This window comes from Desmodus rotundus, chromosome 13 (assembly GCF_022682495.2).
Source record: "Desmodus rotundus isolate HL8 chromosome 13, HLdesRot8A.1, whole genome shotgun sequence".
In the NCBI taxonomy this organism is placed as follows: Eukaryota; Metazoa; Chordata; class Mammalia; order Chiroptera; family Phyllostomidae; genus Desmodus; species Desmodus rotundus.
Genome location: NC_071399.1, coordinates 83188937 through 83212464, shown reverse-complemented (window position 1 = coordinate 83212464; position 23528 = coordinate 83188937). Strand labels below are relative to the sequence as shown.

Genomic DNA, 23528 nt, shown 5'->3' with positions numbered 1-23528 from the left:
TTTATATCTTTGCAATCACCACTATGCAGCTAACATGGTCATGTAAATTCATGAGAGAGTTTTCTATTGAAACCCAAACAAGGTCACCTGCGTTTGAAGATCAGAGTGAGATAAAAGTGATACTGTTTCTACAAGAGCTTTAAAACAATGCAGACAGCCCCTTTTCTGAAAGAAAATATCGATTCCATCTTTGAAAGTGTATCATTGATTTCTTTTTCAAGTTTGGATTTCTAATGCTCATCTAATGAAGAGATTTTGGAGGAGCTTTGCTATCACCTATTCCCATTTATTTGTTTTTGCAGAATGAGCTCTAAAGCATTCCGAAAGGTTCAAAACTTGATTTGCTTTCAATGGCTAGAGTTAGCTTTTTCAGGTACCGCATACATGCACGGAGGTGAATGGGCAGCTTATCTGTTTGGGGGCCCTCAACGTGTTCTGTGACATACACTACAGAATTGGCTATGATAGTTTAAAGTATCAACTGGCCAATAGAGTTAATGAGATTTCTTTCTTTCCTTGTTTTGGTTGGGGGACTGAGTGTGGGTAACTGCCTTGATCTCCCTTTTTCTAGCCTCTTTTCATACATGTTGTAATTAAAAATAAAACGTACAGAAAATGAAGCTCACATTCACCTGAACCTGTGCTTTTTTGTAGCAGTATAATGTGCTTGTGCCAGTCTACGTACTTACAGTGTTTACTCCATCCCCTTTTTGAGACTGAAAGCCAACAGCTATTTCACAAAGAATGTAAACTTGCTCACCCGACATTAATCCCGGGACTTTGCCCTTACCAGCCTGGCGTTTTACACACCAGCACTTTCTTCCGTGACCCCGCACTGTAATAGTTCTCACAGGACCAATCATAACCGCTTATGGGTTATCCGGTTCATTCTCAACAACCTTTTGCCCAGGTATTATGATTTTCCACCCGTTACCGACTAGGCAGCTGAAGCAGATAGTGAATAAATAGCCGCTAGAGCCGCCGAAGCCAGAATGCCGCAGAGCACAAGGCATCACGTGCTACCCCCAAACGCCAGAACACGAATTGCTCAACTTTTCTTGACAAAACAAAATGTAGAGGACGCTGAGCAGAGGGGCACATTAAAATTTCTGAAGACGTCTTTTGCCGATTCTTGGATACGTTCAGTAGACGTTCTCATCATGGCTCCTGCGGCTGCAGGAGGGTTAGGAGGGCGCTCGCATCGGGATCAGAAATGCTGGAATCCACCTTCCACTTCTCCTTTCAGTGCGTAGGAGAAAAAGTGGAGGTGAGACCCTTTCTCTCTTGGAGCCTGCGTTGTTGAAATAGCAATGAAGAGACTTTAACTCATGCATCTCATGGGTAAGTTATGAGGCAGTGAGTATACGAAGGCAGGGTGCAGTATAAAGTCTGGTGAGAAAAATTCTTTCTTTAAAAAATAATTCTGAAAAGCTTAAACAATTATAGAATAGCACAGAGACTGAAAAAATGGTGTCTTCCCCACCAATAATTAATTATATTTAGATTTTGTCATTTCATTCATTTTTTAATTACTTAATTTATTTTTGTTGTTCAAGTACAGTGGTCTCTATTTTCAAGACTGTAGCTTCCCTCTTTTTCTGTCTCAAAGTTCATTCCTCACCTCATTCTGTGTAGTTCATCAGAACATGCTTGTCTGTGTTTTTCCCCTGAAAATCTACATATCATCTTTCTTTTTTTAGCTTTATTTACTTATTTATTTATTTTTTAAATTTTTATTGTCATTCAATGAGTTTTAACAAATTCATGTAAATGCCATCAGTTTACATGAAACAACTTAATTTTCACCCCACTTAATTTTTTGAGCTCTCTTCTTTACATGTGTACATCGCTGGTTTAACTGTATGAACATATCACAAATGTTTATAAATCCTGCTACCGATGGATGCATTGTATCCAAGCTTGGCTGTGCTTTAACAAGCAGCTTTGCACACTTCTGACATGCCCATGGAAAAATCTCCGTCCACATACATTGTAGATCAGAGACACACCAAGCATCAAGGCACACTGCCCTAATGTGGTAAGTGCACCTTATTTTATTACTGTTTCACGTTCATTTTCTTGTTTTCTGCCTGAAACATTTGCAAGCATTACATTTCTAAAGGGCACAATAAAACAAGTGTTTTGGATTATAGTACCTTGGTTTAATGTCTTGAAAGATCATCTCTGGGTATTAAAGAAAAAAGGCACTTAAAATAGTCTATCATCTGGTCACAGAGATTCATTTTCAAAAATGCAAATTCATTAAGTTGACATCCCATAACTACCAAAAGAAACTGAGTTCTTAGCATTACTTAAAGAGCCCTCAGTGATCTCAAGCCCTAAATTCCTCTTTAATCTCTTGATTTGTACCCCTGACGGATGCTTTATCTATAGTGAATCCTTTGCAGCTCCCAATCCTTACTTTGTGGTTTCATTCCTTCAGGCTTTGTTAGGCTGCTTCCCCTGTCGTCCTGAGTAGACAATCCTTCTATGCTTGGTGAACATGTTCACTAGCTGTTGAAACTATTTATGACTTGTTACTCTCCCCCTCTGCATTCCACCTGGCCTTTAATTTCATACCAATTGGTTTTAGCATTGGGATTTTTAAAAGGGGCAGAAAAGGCTTACTATGTTCCCTTCACTGATTTTCCTTAGATTTGAAGGACTCAAAGGAGGCAGCATGAGCACTCACAGACAAAGAGCAGTTGTGTGGGAAAACCTTGCACTGTCCCAGGCCATCTGCCAGGCCACCCCGTGCCCGAGGTTTGCTCCTTTGCCAGAGACAAAGCTGAAGTGGGCAGGGACTGAGGAGGCTACCCCTCTTTTCCTTCATCATTGCTTGCACACTGCCTGCCAGGAAGCCTCACCAGGCATACGTGGCAAGCCACATTCCTCCTGGAGCAGCTGCAACTTCAGGGGTTCACGATAAATAATTCCAAAAACCAAGTACTACCCATACATTTAGCACATTGAAAATCACTTTGTTGCAAGAAGATAAAACCAGGGTTTTGACCCCCAGCTGTCTCTCTCTAACTCTAAGAGGAATGCTTGGGTTGAACTACATCCTCCCCAAATCATATATTGAAGCCTTAACTCCTAGTACTTCAGAATGTGACTATATTTGAAAATAGGACCTTTAAAGAGGTGATTAAGTGAAAATGAAGCCTTTGGTGTGGGCTCTAATCCGATATGACTGGTGTCCTCAAAGAGGAGGCAATTTGGACCCACAGAGAGACATCAGGGAGGCATGAGCACAGAATGAAAGTCACATGAGGACACAGAGCAGGCGGTCCATCCACAAGCCAGGGACAAAGGCCTCAGGAGAGACCAACCCTGCTGACACCTTGATCTTGGACCGCTAGCCTCCAAACACTGGAGGCTCTCACAATACTCCTTTGTCAGCTTTTTAAGAGCAAGCTGTAGTCTCTGGAAAAGTGTTTCTGCTGGGAGAGCATGGGGAGGGAAGGAGCCCGTTCCCAGCTTCGGCCCCCTCGGCAGCAATTCCGGGGTGGATTTAGGGATCAGCAGAGACTTTAAACTCCAGCCTAGGCACAGCCAGTTGGAGAGTTGGGAGTTACGATTGTTTACGTGATTCAGTACATGGGAAATGTGTAGCCCGCAAATGTATCTTAAAAAAAACATTCTGTCACTAGTGTTTTGTAGGGAAATGCCTATTAATTTTCTGTTGTAATTGAGTTCATTGGGGTGACACTAGTTAACAGAATCATACAGGTGTCAAGTGTACAACTCAACAAAACATCAACTGCACTCTGCATCCTGTGCCCACCGCCCCAAGCAAACTCTCTCTCTGTCCCTGTTTATCCCTCCTTTGCCGTCTTGCACCATCTGGCACTGCGCCCGCCTCGCTTTCCCTCTGGCTGTCACCATACTGTTGTCTGTGTCCCTGCGATATGTGTGTGTGTGTGTGTGTGAGACAAAACATATATATCACATATATATGTGATAAAATATATGAGCATATGTGTATACACATATATATGCATATCTTTGTAACACACATATATTATCAGTGGTATTTTTAATGGCAATTTTCATTGAATTTACTGTATGGTCACTTTTTTTTTTTAAATACATCAGCTAATAGTATCATTGTGTCAAGAACTGTGAAGGGTCTTAAAAGTTACCCAGCTTGCAAGCTAACAAGTTCACCGCACAGTTTTCTGTGTGCTGGAAGAAGACATGAGACCACTGTGTCAGAGACACTGTCACTCAGGCACTGCAGATTGAGCTTCATGTTTGCGTCCATTCCCTGGCCTCTGCAAGTCCGTGGGGGAGGCGCAGAGGCCCAGGCCCATACCGCCTACAGTGCGTTCGTGCCGTAGGTGGGGGTCTCTGAGGTTATGCCATATTGCTGAGGGAGGGGGTACAAAGGAACTAAATGGTAATGGAAAATACAATAAAGAAAAAATAATAAAGGGAGCTTACAGCAAATCTGACCGCCCTTTCCCTCCTTCCTTCCTTCCTTCCTCCCTTCCTTCCTTCCTTCCTTCCTTCCCTCCTTCCTTCCTTCCTGACTTAGAGGAAAACATTTTTATGATTTTGGAGAGCAAACAAATTTGTTGTTTCCAAAAAAAAAATATCCCTCTATCTCCCAAGGATGTTTCTATACAAATATCCTTGAAAAGATAGTCAGAAGAAAAGCTCTCGTAAGACGTGCAGGAATGCAAACAACCCACGAAACACTGCCTTCCACCTTGCTGACATTTTTCATTATTCTCTTTATGAGTTTTCATTAGACATCGAGAGGTTGTTATCCTGCACCTGAAATCCTCGTTCTCCTTTTTAAAAATGTTCTCTATGTGATTTAAAAATCTACATAATCATTTGAACAGTTTCTCCTGAACATCCCTGTGTGTATTCCAGTTTGATTCGCTATGCTAAATGATTCATTCCCTAAACAAATACTGTCTGAGTACTTACTATGTGCCTGCACTGTGCCAGCATCTTGGGATACAAGAGCGAACAGGATAGAAAAAAGCCGCTCTCCTATGGGGGGGGGTGGTCAAAAATTAACCGAAAAGGTAATAAACAAATAATATAATTTTAGAGACTGTTAAATACTAGTAAGATATAACAAAAAGCTTTATGGTGGAGAATAGTTTGGCAATTGGCAACATTGGATGAAAGGCATCAGCAAAATGCCCTCCGGGAAGGTGAATTTGGAGGCGACACTGACAGATGAAAGGAGGCTGACAGGGGTTAAGGGTGAAGGCTATTCTAAGATGAGGGAAGGACCAGTATAAAAATCCTGGCCTGGAAGAAGGTCGGCTGCTTGATGAACAGAAAGAAGGCCTGTGTGCTTGAGTGCAGGAGGGAAGGCAAAAGTGATGGGAAATGGATGAGGGTTAGACGGAGCCCCAAACATCCAGCACTTTCTCATGTCATAGCGATAGTTGGTTTTTATCCTGTTATGGGTGCAATCTGTCTAAGTCACATCCAAAGGCTTCTAGGTGGGCTGGCTTGGCCTGGAGCGGTAGCTGTGGAAATGGAGCAAAGTAGATAACCTTGGGAAGTTTCAAACCTAGGGCTAACAAAAGGATTTTAAGTGTCTCTGCTAGTTTATATGCTCAAGTTTAATTTTATACTTAAGTATGATCTATAGTCACTTTTAACTTTGATGACTGCTAATGATAAAATATTTCCAAACACAAAGCAGATTTTAATCATTTTATTTTTGTAATGTAATTGGTCATATCATCTCTAACACATCAAGATAAGGAAATAAACCATGGATATTGAAATAGTCTTGCTAAGTAAAGGATATTGTTTGATAGAATAAAATAATTGTCAAATAATGATTAACAGTCTGTAGCAGCAGTAAGAGGGTTAAACAAATAAATGACTATTTCTGCTTAGTAGCACTTTTTGGTTTCACAACAGACAGAATGACTAACCACTATGCACATTCAGGACACAGAAAAGATTCTTCTTAATATATTTAGCCATCGAAGCCATGAAATTTTAAATATTTCTTGAATCTACTTGGGCACTTAGGCTGTCAGCTCAGGAAACAAATTATGTTTTGTAAAATTGTTGCAATATGTTCAGGCGAAAATGAGAGAACAAGATTAATAGAAGTAAAAAAATAAAGAAACTATACAAAAAAGTACTCATCCAAGACATGGACTTGACAGGGAAACTTCAGGTTCTTGTTAAATATGAACTTAAAATATTTAATGGTGACTTTATTCTGCAGCAAATTTGCAGTATTTTCTCCTTTCTCTTGGTTTAAAAACACAGACATATGTTCAGAGAAATAGAGAGCTACACCATTTTAAATGAAAACAATTTGTTTCATTACCTAATTTCTAGTGTCTAAAAGTGTGACTTTTACCAGAAGCAAGGTGATTGAACAAACTTTAAACTTAATTATTCTAATGAAGCACTAGGTTCTTAAGTGGAAAAATATACAAAATAAATATTCTCAAGTCATCATTATAATATGCTCTCCAATGCGTCTCATCTTAACACACTTAACTTGTTTAAGATTTAACTACACTTTTAAAATTATAGTTATAATTATTAGACCCATATTCTTAGATGAATGCATGGTGGTATGTGGGCCCAGATGTAGAATAAGCAGGCACCATGAAGGCTGCTGATTGTAAAAAGCTTTCAGTTACTTACGCTGACATTTAAAAGAAGGCAAGAGTTGATTTGAACAATTGAGTCCACCAGCCACTATTAATGAAAAATGCATTAGGTCGTTATAATGTTTAAAAAAGAAGAAAGGAAGATAGGTTGAAAGAAAGAATCTATTTAGTAGACTCTATTCAGGAAAGTAGCTGGAAACTTTCTTGAGCAGAATGGTGGAGAAGATAATGATCCACTCTACCAAGAAGTATTTCAGTAGTGTCTAATATAAAGAACCAGATAAACATATAAGGAGAAATCTATTTCAGTATTTCCTAACTTTATTGATTAAGTAGGGTCAAACCAGGTCCTCTACTCCTTGAACACTAGAGAAAATACTTTATGTTCTTCATTTTTGTGTGTCTGTTTATTTTACTTTGCCTTTAAGGAAGCATGTCTTTCGTGGTAAGAACTCCACTAAGTACACTTTATGAATTGATTTCAAGGACAGCCACAGTGGTACCATTTTACAATATATATGTTAAAGTGGCTGACAAATCTGATAAGCCAACTCTCCATTCCACCATTTAGGTGCACAGACTTTTATTCTTGGTACATTGAGGAGAAATTTACTGTCCAATGAGCTTTGTCTTACGGGCCTTTTCCTAATAGTGTCCTTTGTATTATCTGCATGTTGGTTGTATAGCTATTCTCTCTTTAATATTGTTTTAAAATATTTATTATTGTATTCTCAAAATTTTTCTTCGTAATTCATCTTTTAATCCATTTTCCAAAGTGCTGTGTGACATAAATTACTACCAACCTCCCTGTACACTCTGTCCCACACAGACTTATGTTGGATTACTCATCATATTTTACTTGCAGATTGGCTGATTTTTAGTAGCTTGTTTTCAATGATTTTTGTCTCCTTATTTAGTATGAAGTATGACTCATGAGTGACATTACAGAACCTGCTTAGAAGGACTTTTTTTATTGCAATGTGTTCTGAAGAAAACACTATGAATACTGCTGGAACTGTCTTATTTACATTTTAACCTTGTCCTTTTTATTGCCCTTCCCTGTTCTGTTTGCTAGCCGCCTACACAGTTTTTCTTGTCAGAGATTACCATCTCTCTCTTCCGAATTTTTCCACCACTGATATGTTGTTTGTTTTGACCTCCAACAGCTTCTGACAAATTTCATTTTATTCCTTCTGTTAATGAAAATGAACCTTATTTTCCACCAGATTCAACTGAATTGCATTTTCTTGGCTAGGTCCATAGAATCCCAACTTGCTAATTATTTTATATAACTTTCTAAAAAACAATTTTGGGGAACAGATGGCTGAAACTGCCCAGTGTCAGCAGCCAGAACCACTAGTCAGCTACCAACAGTCATTGGCACCTACACTACTTCCTTGTTATTAGATCCCTGGGAATGGTTGATAGAATTAGGGTAGCTCCTTTCTTATAGTCCTGACTCTGGTGTTTTCTAACATAAAACAGAGCCACACTGTCCACGGCAACAGTTATAATTTTAACACCATTGTAACCATTCCCACTGGAAGAGCTGTCCACACGAATCCTTGATAAAAACAGGAGGATTTTTATTGTTATTCCCCTAATGAGAGATAAATACTCATTTAATAAATGTTCATAAGGAACTGCGACCTAGGTTACATCAGACTTCCTTTGGTTTACTGTGATACACTTCCAGAAGAATAAATTACTTTCCACAGTAGTTGAGATGTAGCAGGATTTCTAGAGATATACCCCCTATCTATATCATTGTTATCAGATTCCATGTTTCAATTACTCTGTCTGTATTGAGAGCCAAACTAAATAAATTCATTTATCAACAAACAGTTATTGAGTGCCTGTCTTAAGAAGTGTAACAGTACATTATCTGCCATCACTTAGAAAAAAAAATGCCCTCTGTACTGTTAAAACATATCTCTTGGGATTAGTTCTTTTATACTGATGCAAAATCTGTTGGATATCTTCCTTTTTCATGTGGTGTATTTCAACTCATTGGGATATTCTTTAGATTCAATGTTCTTCAATTTGGCAAGTATTATTAATGTGATTTTTTTTCTAGAGAGTGAGATCTGACTGTGATCAAATTTATTAGCAATAGTTAAGCATGAGGAGTTTCATATTTCTTGCACTTTACAAGAATGAAACAAACATGACTGGCGAAGGAATAGTGAAGTCTTCAGTAAGTTTTGTTAAGTATTTCATTGCCTTTCCCTAATACCACCATTTCAGGTGATCATTAGTTTCTGCTTGGTCTAACCTCTATCATCATAGGCTCTCAGAAATTATTGTATATTAATCTTAAATCTCTGCTTAGCAACAACCATTGTGTCTCTCTGCTGGGAGAAACCAGGTGCTTTGGATAAAGTGGGATGAGAACAAACAAGTTCTTACTACCTTTATCATGAGGTCGGGATTGTTCTCTCCATTCCAAGTTGTGCTTCCTTCTAGGAAGATGTAATCGGCACCTACTGTTTTTGCTTACATAAAATCCCCTTTTCTTTGTTTTGCTAAAAGCACCCATTCCATCTAGTACATGGTTCTAGAAGGACTGTAAACAAAAGAACTAAGCACCATAGTCCTATCTGGACAATCAGATTATCCCATTCCCCAAAGAAGAGTGGTTAATCTAAGACGTGGGCATGTAAATTCTCTGGTGTTGACATAAAGAAATTGAGAGGAAAAAACCCTAATGTTTTGCGTTTTTACTCTCAGTAAAGCATGGCTGTCTAAGGTATATTCCCCAGCATGTGAAGAGGGTTTATTCACAGTAGGTAAAAATAAAAGCAATCCATAAAACTGGCTAATGTCTTACATGCATGATATATACTGTATTACGGTGGTATTGAATTTCATCAGGAAAACTAAGACCCTTTGGTCCAGTGATATCCCTATTGTTTTTCCCAGTTTCAAGAATATCCCCCTTTTTACATTTGTGTTGTTTTTTGAGTTACAATTCTGTAAAGTTGCATGTAATGATATTAATCAATTTAGTGTAGTTAATAAGTTGATCCTATTTTCAATAATAAGAACAATAACAGTAGCTAGTACCTCAAATTTACTGTATATCAGAGAGTGTTCCAAGTGCTTTATACATATTACTTTCTTTAATTCTCAAGCAGTTTTATAAAAATTTAAGGCCCAGACAAGTTAAATAAATTGCCCAAGGCTTTAGAGGCAGAGCTGTGATCTATGCTTGGGTAACCTGATTCTAAACGGACTCCAAACCACATGTATACACTGAAAAGGAGACAGGTATCACATTTTTGGTGTAATAGGGTGTTAGAACATATTTTTTCTAGTTTTATTAAAGTATAGAGATGATTTGCAAATAAGGGCACTCTAACACCTAAATATTATGTGACTTATCCAAGTCACAACATATGATTAGTGATGTTTTTATGGAAGCCAGCACACAGCCACAACAATTGAAGCACAGGACCATAATGGTCCTGTGTCACATTTTTAATAAATGCAACAATTAAGGAAATAAAAACATTCAAATCCTCAAAAAACAAGTGAGAAAGGGGACTAAGTTACCATCTGAATCTAAGCCTTGTGCTCTTTTCTGTGCTTGACTGAACCAAGACATGCAAATATTAAACCTGAGGATTACTTTAGATCATGGGTCTTTTTCAGTAGACAACAATATTGAAGAGAGAAAGGTCAGCTTTCTTCCTGCATACAATGGTGCTCATAGCAAATCAGATATTATTCTAAGTTCCAGTTGATCTTACAAGATAAGAGATAAATATAAAGTAGCATGAAAATACGTAGACAAAGAAATGTTTGGGACCTGTTATGGAAGAGATGACAACTGAGTTGACACTTGAAGTATGAATGGAATCGACCAGGGAAAGGAAGAGGAAAGCATATATTTAAGACGGATTAAAACAGCTTGAGCAAAGCAAAATGGAAAAGTACAAGGCAATTAAGTTGTTCACTGTCTGTGGGTTTTAGAAAGTGTGGAGTGACTGGGAAGAGCTTGGAAAATTTTTCTGGAGCCAGGCTACAGCAGTTGGCATTGGGGAGTCATCCTAGTCTTTCCTAAAAAGGAATGTTGTGATTGGTTCATTTCCCAGCTTTTTATTGAGCATCTATGGTGTGCACAATACTGCTCAAGCATTGTAAGGATCCGTGATGTAAGGGCATATTCTGACATCACCATGAGGGAAGACAATACCCAGACCAAGCAGTGTGGGTTCTGTGATAGATACACAAGCAAATTTGTAGAACATTATGTACTCTTGATATAAGACCCAGAATAAATTGAGGTATGAAGGAAATTAGGGATGGAAGTGATTGAGATGGATTTTAAATGAAATGAAAAAGTATGAGAACAGAAACATGGTGGATATAATCAGCAGTAAACTATCTCCTTTTGGTTTTAATGTTGTTTTCTTGATTACCTCCTCCCTGTTTGAGATATGTCCTATCAACTCATCCTGATGACTGTCTGCTGATAACTGCATGGAGTGTATCAGAAATGATTAGTAGAGATTCAGAGGAATCACTATAGATTGGCAGTTATTCTCTGAATTAATGCAATATGAGAAATTGCCCTGGCTGCTGTGGCTCAGTGGATTGAGTGTTGGCCTGTGTGCATCCCTGGGTTGCGGCCAGGTCCCCAGCTGGGGACGTGTTCGAGGCAGCCACACATTGCTGTTTTCTCCCTCCCTCCCCCTCTCTAGAAATAAATAAATAAAATCTTTAAAAAATGAAAAATTAAAATGAAGTGCATCAGACATTTTATTGTCCATATGTTGTTTATATATTTTATTGTCTAATTTTCAGTGGAATCATTTAACGTGCCTAAATAAGCACATAGTAACATCTCAATAAATATTTGTGGAGTGAATGGACTTTACACTTCTTTTTTTTCTCTAAACAAAAATGTGTTTGGAATCACTTTGCACATGCCATCATAAATGTTTGCTGTAGATATTTAAATGCATTTTCTTTATCTCATTCCTACCCAGTATTGATTGCTTTCCAGCTCATAAGTGAAAGGTCACCATGTATAAGTAGAGAAAAATGACATTGGTGACTAATAAACATGTTTATTTAAAAGGAAGTAGGGCAGCAAAATCTAATTCCATATATGACATTGTGAATTATTCATATTTCTTACAGAAGTGGGCCACAAGAATTTGATGATATTTGTACATTCTAACATTTTTATTATACTGAGTCCTGTGGTGCTATGGATTTACGGTAACTTTACAGGTATTCTATGAACCGTAAATACTAAGACATTACCCCCTTAATGCACATTGTTTTAATTACAATTGTATTTTCAAATAGCCTAATTAGTTGACCCATCTTTGGATTACTCAGAAAACCAAATAGCTGAATTTTTTTTGCTTATTGGCTTTGTAGGAACAAATTGTGATTATAAAAACTAAATGCACGTAGAAAATAGAACAAAGCTGCCTTATTTATGACTGTTGATTTATACTCAGACCGAGCCAAGATGTTAGCATTACTAAAAGCAGTATCAAGTTTCTATTATCTTCAGAGGCTCTTAATAATTGACCTTTTTCTCCTACTATATATGCCTGTGCTATTTCCCATATATACCCATTACATTTAAATAAAGAAAAATAAAGTCATGATAATGTAAATGTCCAGAATCAAGCCTCTTTTTACATTGATCTGATTTAAGTATCTAACCCTGTGGTTCTCCGACAATGACCTTATTTTTTTCTGGCAGCCTTCACCACCATTGCTGCATTCTTACCATCATTACCATCAGTGGTAATACTGGGGTGATGGAAGACATGGAAAGGAAATGAGATGCTCACTAATGGTAAATAAAACTGAGAATAAATAAGTACTTGAATTTAAAATGTCCATCTGTCAAAATACCTATGCAATAGTAATGACCAATATACCATAGACTGGTATGTTAGTTTAAAAACTATAGCAGGACTGGTGGGGAGAAAATGCAGACAACTGTAATTGAACAACAATAAAATATTTTTAAAAATAAATAAATAAATAATAATGGTAGCAATTTTATGTTCAATAGGAAACTTGAAATTCAATGTTTGTTGTTGTAGTGAGTCAAAATTTTTCTTTGTGTATCGGTTGAACCACTGATCAATAATTATATTTTCTGTTTCCTAACTATCATAAGCATATAAATAGTCACCATGTGAGCATTTCTTTGTTTTTCTGTATATATAAAAATAGAGCACTTTATGAGAGTGCAGTTTAGGAAAAGAATAAGGAACTGGAGATTTTGATGTATCAAGTCAGGTATTTCTCTATCACAGACCTAACTTCCCTGAATCTCAAATTTTTAATCCATAAAAAGAGCAAAATTACCATGTTTACAAGGTGGCTGTGAGTTAACAGACATGAAACCACTTCTAAAAATATTTTTAAAAGATATGCAAATCAAAGGTGTTGTGATTATTGTATAAAAATGAAAGATTGGCCTACCAGACTACAGAAATGATAAATTTTAATGCAAGTTTTATGTAAATGATCTTTAGAAGCTTAGCAGAAAAGATATAATCTTTCTGATCCATTAATGCCTTTCTTCATGCCAGCCTAAAATAAACTTAATAAGGCTTATGAAATTAAAAAATTTAATCTTGACTTTGCTTTTCCTTTCTTTCTTGAACTTGTTATGCTACATACTTTCATAGGACAGAGCCGATTGATGTTATTTTGAAATAATCAGGATATAGGACACATTTTCTGGGAAGTGAAAGTATTGGTTCCTCTCATTTCCATAGTTTAATCTACTTTAAAAGAAAAAATAAAGCCTGTGAATAGAGCAGAAGAAAAAGGAATCTGTCTAAATTGAAACAAAGTATAACGAATAAAGCTTGATCTTATTACAAAAATGAAAGGAAAAGAATGGAGGATAGACATCAGTCTTAGGAACTATTTGCAATCATTGTAACTATAAAGAAAGTACTGTTTTTATGATATTATATATATTTTTCAAGGACTGCCTAAACTAATGAAGTGATTCAAAGTAATTGAATATGCTTACAGAATTAAAACTGCTAATGAATTTTCTTGCAACTTTAGTTAATAACCTCAAAATGTCAATATCTACAAATAATTTTTCAAAGGTGTATCATGGCTCTATTAAGTTCAAATTTTATTGGTGTCTCACATGACATTGTAAGATTTGTTAAAAGTTACTTTTATGGCACTAATCTCCATTATGCCAGATACACGGTTAATTCACAAACCAATTGTCTTTCTATGTACCTTATATGTTCTTATAAGTGAACATCTTATTCAGTATTCCCTCAAGGTTCATGGAGAGGTTATGAACATTTTCAGCGGATCAGATATATGTTCAGAAATCGGTACACATTTTGGCCCCATTCCACAGGAAATACCCATGCACACATCATTTCATTGGTCATTTTGTTAGAGCGGACAGTTAGTTGGGTATTACCAAAAGACGAGGGAGCCAATGAAACCGGATTATCTGGTTAAGCCCAATGAAGTACGAGAAAACAGTTTTACAGCCACCCGGGATGTAACTATCATTATTCTGCCAAATGAAGCAGAACATCAGAGGAGGCAGGAAGGACAGAAGGACAGCTTTTCAGTCATCCCAGGGAGTCCACCCCATGGAGAGGAGAGAGACAACCATGAGGAGGAATGCCTTTCACTAAGCACATGTCCAGTAGAGTCAAATGGCAAAGCAGAGCTCTCAGGCATGTGCAGTGGGAGACAGACTAGTGACTGTAAAAGAGAGGAGTCCAGCCTGGGAAAATCTGGAGGGAAAACAGATGGTGGAAGGGCCCAAGCCCCAGAAAAGCCAGGAAAGAGATTGGATAGTTTGAAAGAAACCCTGCTCTTTCCCAAACTTAAGGAAATACAAGGAAGCTCGACCAAGACTTCAGAGCAGCCACTGCTCTCTAGCCTGCCTGCTCTCTTCCTCTGGGACAGTGGGCTGTTGCTTTTCACTTTAATAAACCCTACCACTGTTGTAAAACCCCTCCCATGTGAGTGCCCCTGAAATTCTTTTCCCATGACACCACAGAACCTATATTCTCTGGTAACAATTGCACAGGGATCGCAAACCTGGAAAGCATGTTTATGGATGCTTCAGGACAGGGGTGGGAAAATTCTTCTGTAAAGGGACAGATCATATTCTTGGCTTTGTGGGCCACCTCATCTTATTAGCACTACTCAACTCTGCTGCTTTAGTACAAAAGCCACCACTGCCAATGAGCTAGCAAATGGGCATGGCTGTGTTCCAGTAAAACTATATTTATAAAAGTAGGCGATGTGCCAGATTTGGCCATAGGCCTTCCTCTGCTAATTCCTGTGCTAGGGGACCAGATGAAAAACTCTTGGAATAGGACATAGTTGTAACTGTTAGGACTTCAGCCATCTGGTGTTTGGAAGCCGGTGCTCCCAGAATCAGTGTCGCTCACTTTCAGCTCCCAGGATGGTTGGATGTGCCCCAGTACTTCATTCTCTATATCTGAAATAGTTTTTGCCTGGAACTGTGGTCCCCAGGTCAGGGACTGCGTTGTGTTCCCCTGAAATGCATACATCTAATCCCTAACTCCCAATGTGTTGATATTTGGAGCTGGGGTTTTGGGAGGTAAGTACACTTCGATGAGGTCATGAGAGTGGGGTCTTCATGATGGAATTGGTGCCCATATAGGAGGAAACCCCAGAAAGCTTGCTTTCCCTATCAATCCACCATGGAAAACACAGTGAGAAGATGGCCACGTGCAAGTCCCCACCTTGCTGGCACCTTGACCTCGCACTTCCAGCTTTCAGAACTGTGAGCAAATGAATTCCTGTTGTGTAAGCCATCCCACTCATTGACTAAGATAGTTTCTGGTGCTATGGGATGTGGTCCTAGATCTTGAGGAAAACAGTTACCGCCTTTGGGAAGACAGAGTGGTGAGTTAGAAGGAGTCGCATTCCTGATGATTGTCAGATGATTTGCTAGTTATTTGGGGGTTTCTTGTGCACACAACCAAACCTGTGTTTCACTAATAAATGAGATGTGGGTGAGCTAACCTCACTCTCTTCAGTTTATAGAGTTGTATTTACTTGGTAATGTCTCCGCAGTCAATTTCTTGAGTATTTGTTGTCACTTTTCACTCTGGAGGCTCAATATCATGGATGCATTAAAGTTTGTTAGTCATCTCAGGACAGTGATAAAAAGTGTGATCAGTGCAGCCCTAATCTTGTGTCCTGACCACACGGGTGATGTCTAATGGATTTTGGGCTACACACCTCAAGAAAGGATGTAGCGGATATTATTGTACTCTGTTATCCTTTTCTTCCCCTGTTCTTTGCAATCACTTCTGCCTGCCTTTCTGGCACCACGTGTGGTCTCAGGCCAGCAACATACACAGCAGTCCGAAATCTCAAAAGCTTTCACTTTGATCAAGGAACTAGTGAGGAGGTTCCTGTGAGCTACTTTCCCCCTTTGAAAGTGCCTCTTCTACTTCTATCACTGCTTTCTCCTGTTAGTCTCGAGCCCTGTCCCTACATCCATCCCTCTTTGGTACCAGGCTTTGATTACTAAACCTGGAAAGCAACAGCTTTGCAAACTATCCTGGGGAAGACATGACTTCGATGGAAGAGACTGTTGCCATTTCTCTTGAGTCGACCATTCCCTTAGATGGGATAGAGTGGTATGACATCATGGAGCCCATAGTAGCAACCACATAAAAAAGAAACTAGAATTAGTGCAGTTCTAATTCCAGTTGGACAGAGCTTCAGGCAAAAAAAGTCAACAAGGAAACAACAACCTTAACTGCACACCAGATCATATGGATTTAAGTGATGTTTACAGGATATTTTAGCCCAAAGTAGAGAAATACAAATGAAAACCCCAGTGAGATAGCTTCTCACAACTGCCGGGATGGCCACCATCAATAAATCAACAAACAACAAGTGCTGGTGAGGACGTGGAGAAAGGAGAACCCTAGTGCACTGTTGGAGGGAATGTTGACCAGTGCAGCCACTGTGGAAAGTATTATGGAGTTTCCTCAAAAAATTAAAAATGGAACTGCCTTATGACTCAGATTTTCCTCTTCTGGGAATATATCTTAAGAATCTCAAAACACCAATCCAAAAGAATATATGAAGGTCTGTGTTCATAGCAGCATTGTTTACAATACCCATGGTCTGGAAACAGCCTAAGTCCCCATCAATAGATGCATGGATAAAAATAACTGTGGTATTATTGTGCATTTGCACAATGGAGTGCTATGCGGCAGTAAAAATGAAGGACCTCTTACCTTTTGGGACAGCATGGATGGACCTGGGGACTATTATGCTAAATGAAATAAGCCATTCATTGAAAAAAAATACCATATGATCTCACTTATATATGGAATCTAAGAAAAAAAAAAAAACTAACCGAATAGAAACAGAGTCATAGGTACATGGAAAAAACTGACAACTGTCAGAGGGGAGGGGAGAGGGGAGGACTGATTGAAGGGATTAGCCAAAGCACACATATGCATGACCCATGGACACAGACAATGGTGTGGGGATTGCCTGAGGTGGGGAGCTGGGCAGAGGTGGGCAAAGGGATAAAATGTGGGGACATCTGTAATAATGTAAATAATAAAATTTATTTTTAAAAAATCACTCATTAATTTTACAAAAATAAAATATTTTCCAAACTTATTATGTACCTAATAGTTTCATAACACAATATTTACTGAGGTCCTACTGGTACACTTTGTCTAGGCCAACGATTTTTAATCCATGTGCAGCTAGAATTTTTATAACATGCAGTATCCAATTATTCAGTCTTGGGCACTGATCTTAGACTCTCAAAAAAATGACAATAACCAACACAATAGCTGTCTGGTATGAATGAATAAAATTATAGCTATTTTTGTCAGATCAGGAAAAATATATTTTTTGTGTGCCACAGAATTTTAGTAATTAGCTTATGAGTGCCATGGGAAGAAAAAGGTTGAAAATCACTGGTCTAGACATTCAGTGGTAAGCAAGACATGTGTCTGCTCTTAAAAGACACAAAAAGGAAAAGTGAGAGATTAGAGACAGAGATTTTCAAAGATAAACAAGTAAATGGAAAAGGTAATTTTAGGTTATTAAAAAAATAAACCAGGATAATGTTAGAAAAAAGAGTGATATAAGGAGCAGTTTTCCTTTAGGCTAAGTAATCAGAAGATGCGCACTATATCAATTTATCAATATATAAAATAGTAGCTGGCATAGATTTAAAAGATATTTTTTTCTGTCCTCAAGAAGCTCACAATCTGGGGAAAGACACATGAAAATAAAATAGCATAATAAAATTTGGTGACTTAGTTTTGAAAATAAACAGTAAGATAAAAATGCAATATAATATTTTTGAATACTGTTATAATATAATTAAACTTATTTGTCATCCTTTCAACTTGTTTATAACTAATTCTTCCTACCAATTAGCCTCCCATGAATGTATATATCTAAATTGAGATGCACATGGATGCTTTATGCATTTCAGAAAGATTAAATAAAGGTCATGAAGAAAGTGATAATCATTCAGAAATTATAAACAAGATGAGTCCCATGGCATCATACAGTTAGAATTATATTGGGTTTGGAGAATGTGATAAACGTTGGGATAACCAAGAGATAGCTCCTTGGTTTGGAAAAGCTATTAATGGGCTGTAACGTGAAAGGACGTAGGTCAAATTCAAAACTTGCATATGGTTCTTTGCTACTTATTTATAAGTAGCAAAAACTGTTTATTGAAGAATTATTTAATACTCAGCGGTAATTATAGCACTATGTCTTTATCTAAAATATTCAACATAATATTAATAACATAGGCTCTGGGACCCAGTTCTTCTATGTTCAAATGCTCTACGGCTCAATGTCCTCATCATTAAAATCTTTTTTATTCCTTTTTATTTTTTGAGATTTTAAAGGTTATAGAAGATAACAAATGAATAAAGAATAATGTATGGAAACTAATAAACACTAATACACTAATAATTATTGATTATAATCAATAATTATTGATTATAATAATTATTGATTAAAATCAATAATTATTAGCTAGCTTTACTAGAAATAGACATACTACCTCTTAGGAGAGATACAGGGTTCTATGATGTTCAAGAAACCAGGGGGCTGTTTTAACAAGATGGTTCAGGGGGATGTGAGCTGTTTCCGGAAAATAAGTAGCATTTGAACATGCAGCGTTGGAGGGGAAAAAAGAGAATCAGAGAGTGGGGGAGCAGCAAAGCTTCTTCAGGAACAGCGAGGCCTCCATTTCATCCACTAAAAGCTGATGTGTTAAAAGGACAATGGTGGCCCGTTTTGTTCCACAACGATATAAGAAAAGTGCCTCTCTGAAAAAGCTGGGTATTTCTAATAAAATATAAAGGATCTGCTAAGGGAAAAGATTTGTGAGATAATAAAAACAAGAGAAGGTATAAATACAAAATGGCAAAAGAAGAAATAAATGTCAACCTATAAAAAATACTCTCCCTGAAGCAACAATGTGTTTTCAAAGATATTCAAGGAAACAGCACGTGTGCTCATTTTCCCATGATAAAGGATAGAGACATGGGAAGAGTGGCTTAGAAATTCACAGGCTGGACAAGTATCTGGCAACCATATGAAACTGCAGTGTTAGGGTTCTGATAGGAGACCTTGCTTTGGGTTTCAGTTCACAGTTTGTAGGAAAATGGAAATGTTAGCTTATTTAATAGTAGGGAAAATAAAATAACCTTTTGTCCTACATTAAGCTCTAGCAAGAATCCAGTTTTTAACTGAGAAACAAAAATATGTAAATATATATTCAAAAACAGGAAATGAGTTACTAGACACAGATACTTAAAGTATTTAAACATAGAAGGCTACATTTTGTATCCAGTGTGGACTTACAATATTTCCCTTGAAATAAATTTATTCAGAACATAATAAAACTATTAAGAAATTAAAATGACCAGGCTCGATTTTACAGAATGAGAAAAGCAGACATAAATTTTGCTATCCAGATGCTATGACTATGAGATGCTATGCAATGAGTCCTTTGAAAAAATAAAGTTATCTTGTTTATGACAACTCATGTATTAAGAGGACAGTCTATCAATTTAAATAATATGATGACAAAGAAATATTTGTGGATTATGCCATTGGTCCAGTTAGGCAGGTAAATGTAATGTTTTTGAATACAGATGTAATAATGCCCTGATTTACTGACAAAGTCACATTATCATTATTATTTTAAAAGAAGCACATTTATCAGTAGACACATTGCAAGTTGTTAAAGCAAAAGAGTATACTGCTGTGCAGTTTTAATCATGATATTGATCGAATCACTGTGCAGGGTACATATTTCCCCTTTATCTATTTGTCACAAAGGACTCCTGGTATCTTGCTCTAAAGTGGGACCATATTCCTTCTACCATTCCATTTATTTTAGGTCTTTCTTTAAAACTAACACAAAGTAATTGGTGAATATGTACATACATTTTGTATTAATTCCAAGAAAATATTACAATGGGATTATTTCTGTTAATACACTCAATAAAATGAAGTAGAAAGCAGCATTTGGGAAAGTCAGTCCTGACTAAAGCAGTTGGTGGCTATATCTATAAATCCTGTTATCTCTGTTATTAAATGATGCTTCTAATTCCATCTATTCTCTTGTCACAAGAATGGGAACTTTTTTACTCAATGAACCAAAACCTATAAAATGTTATAGTTGACAATACTCAGGGTAACAAGACAAATCAACTCGTGTCTATTCATCTAGAAGGACATCTATTCATCCTTCTAGCTCTTGCTCATTATTTTTTCATACATGTTTATATTTATCAATACTTTATATTTATCAACACTTTATATTCTCTTACAATTAACTGACCATATAAATGTGGGTTTATTTCCATTGATTTATGTCTGTTTTTGTACCAGTACCATGCTGCTTTGATTTAATACACTACAGGACAGTACTGTAGTATAATGTTGTATCAGGCAGTATGATACTTCTAACTTTGTTTTCCTTTCTCAAGATTGCTGTGTTTATCAAGGTCTTTTATGGTTTCATTTCAGTTTTGGGATCATTTTTTTTAGTTCTATAAAAAATGGTATTTTGATAAGAATTGTGTTAAATCTATAGATTACTTTGGGTAGTATGGACATTTTATTAATGTTAATTCTTCCTACCCAAGAACATGGCATATGCTTCCATGTATTTGTATTTTCTTCAATTTATTTCTTTAGTGTCTTTGATTTTTCTGAGCATACGTCTTTAACCTTCTTGATCAAATTTATTTCTTGGTTTTGGGGTTTTTTTTTGCAAATGTAAATGGGATTGTTTTCTTAGCTTTCTGATAGTTCATTATTGGTGTATAAAAATGCAACTGATTTCTGAATACTTGGTTTGTATCCTGTTACTTTGCTGAACTCATTTATCGGTTCTAGTAGGGTTTTTTTTTTTTTTTTTTGTGGAATCTGTAGGGTTCTCTATATGCAGTATCATATCATCTACAAATAATGACAGTTTCATTTCCTCCTTTCCAATCTGGATGCCTTTTATTTCAACTTGTCCTATTGCTGTGGCTAGGACTTCTAGTACTATGTTGAATGTGGTGAAAGTGAACATTCTCATGTCTTGTTTCTTATTCCCCTGATCTTAAGGGAAATAGTTTTAGTTTTTTTCTACATTGGGTATGATGTTATCTGTGGATTTGTCATATATAGCTTCTGTTATGTTCAGGTATGTTCCCTATGTTCCCAATTTGCTGAGAGTTTTTATAATGAAATGGGTGCTAGATTGTATCAAATGCTTTTTCTGCATCTATTGATATATGATTTTTATCCTTCTTTTTGTTTACATGTTGTATCATGTTAATAGATGTGCAGATATTGAACCCACCTTACACATGATGACATCAGTTTAAAAACAAATGAGTAAAAATATAAAGAAAAATAATAAAATTCTTGAAGACTGAAATGTAATTTTACTCACAACTATTTTGTCAAAAATAATATCTTTAATAAAAATACTTTTTAATAATAATAGATACTTGCTATTAGCCCATAAACATGTCATACATTTTATGCTATATGTTCTTAAAAGAATACATTCATAATGTGGTATTTTTAGGAAGAAGAATTTGTTTCAGTGTTTGTCATTAGATAGAATAAGGATTTGCTTTTCCCTGAAATAAAAGTAGTAAATTTGAAAATAAAAACACAAAGAAGCATAGATGCAAGCATAACCCTGGCCTTGTGGTATTCTTACCCTTGTATAATGTCCTTCCTTTGAGTGTGAATTGAACTTAGTGACAAACTTCCCACAAAAAGAGTGCAGCATAAGTGATGGAATGTCACTTCCAAGATTAGGTTCCAAAAAGACTTGGCTCTTGTCATGAGTGCTTCTTAGCATTCTCTCTGTCTCTCTCTCTCTCCCCCCACCTCCTTGTCTCTGTGTCTCTCATCATCAGATGCCATGTCATGAGGGGCTACTCAGGCATCCTTTAAAGAGGACTATGCATAGTAAAAAGCCAAGGCCTCCCATGAGCCATGGGCATGGACTTGGAGAAGTGTCACTCAGCTGCAGAATAACCCTGAGGCACCCTCGTTCCCACCCAACAGCTTGACTGAAACCTTATGAGTGACTTTGAGCCAGAGGAACTTACCTAAGCAGTGCCCAGATTCCTAATACATGAAAGAGTTAAATAAAAAAATGTGTTGTTTTAAACCTTTAAAGTTTAGGGATAACTTCTTATGTAACAGTAAATATTATAATACAATTGAACAGAAGTAAAAACTAATACTCAAGAGTATCATCATTATTTTCTTTTCCATTCCAGAAATATTGCTTTTGGGAAATAGCTTTTAGCTAAAGGTCAAAATAAATCTTGGTATTCCTGTTAAAGACTACCTTGTGTTTGCTTCCCCAAAGAGTATTTATATTTCCATAAACTTTAAGGCCACACTAAATTTTATGTATATTTCAGACAACAAAATCACTCTGAAAATGATATTGCTCTTTACTTCTTCTAATCACCTGAGACAATAGAAGCAAAATTGTTTGCCAGTTGAGTTCCCTCGCAGTAACACTGCACAGCTAATCAGTGTTCTCGCTCTGTGGTTAAGGAGAGACTGTTAGCAAGGGGTTCCGCTTTATGATGCTGCCGGGCAACCATTCTTCACCCCTGGTTTAACACCATGTAGAGGTGGCAATAAGAAATCTAATGAAGAAACCATCAAGCCTGGGGTAGTAATTTCAGGAGAAATCATGCATGGTTGTTTAAATGGGGTTAAGAGTTGACATTTCACGTTATCAACTACTGTGTAGGCACTTTGCCTTCTCATTCTTTGTACACTCGGGCCACTGTGATGCCTTCTGCTTTAGTAAGTAGTAGAGCATATTATAACTATAGCCCCATGTTTGTGCCTGATTTTCCTGCAGTTGTCCTGGCAATGATTTTTTTTTTTACTAGACAATAATCTCTAAAAAGGGCTTTGAGAAGCTTTGCTCTTCTTCATCTGGTTTTCTTCCTTTCTCTCTCCCTTCCTCCCTCCCTCCCATCCTTCCTTCCTTCCTTTCTTTTTCTTTCTCTCTTTCTCTCTCTCTTTTTCTTTCTTTCTTTCTTTCTTCCTGTCTTTTATTGTTTTCCAATAAAATCAGATTGTTTAACTTAGAATACATGAGGGTATTGAGGGATTTTTTCCCCTAAACTTGTCTGTCTCTTTTATCCCCTTTACTTAAAATGAAGTAGCACCTTTTATAGAGTTTATAAGAGTTGTGATATATACATATACAGCCTGATTTTCTTCTTTTATTATAAGTGAGCTCAGGCTTTTCACAAGATCGAAGTAATATTATTATAAGAACATAAAATCTTCACTGGGTAATTTATGACATCTTGTCCTACTAAAAATAATCTATATGTTTGAACT

At 36.8% G+C, this 23528-nt stretch overlaps 1 long non-coding RNA gene across 1 annotated transcript in view; it reads left to right on the top strand.

Annotated features, from left to right (window-relative positions):
- Positions 1-1014: 1014 nt before the first annotated feature.
- Positions 1015-23528, top strand: part of LOC123480686 (uncharacterized) — a 34683-nt gene continuing 12169 nt past the window's right edge. Inside the window, exon 1 of the long non-coding RNA XR_006656765.2 lies at positions 1015-1341. This is a non-coding gene — a long non-coding RNA (uncharacterized lncRNA). The remainder of the gene's footprint in view (positions 1342-23528) is intronic.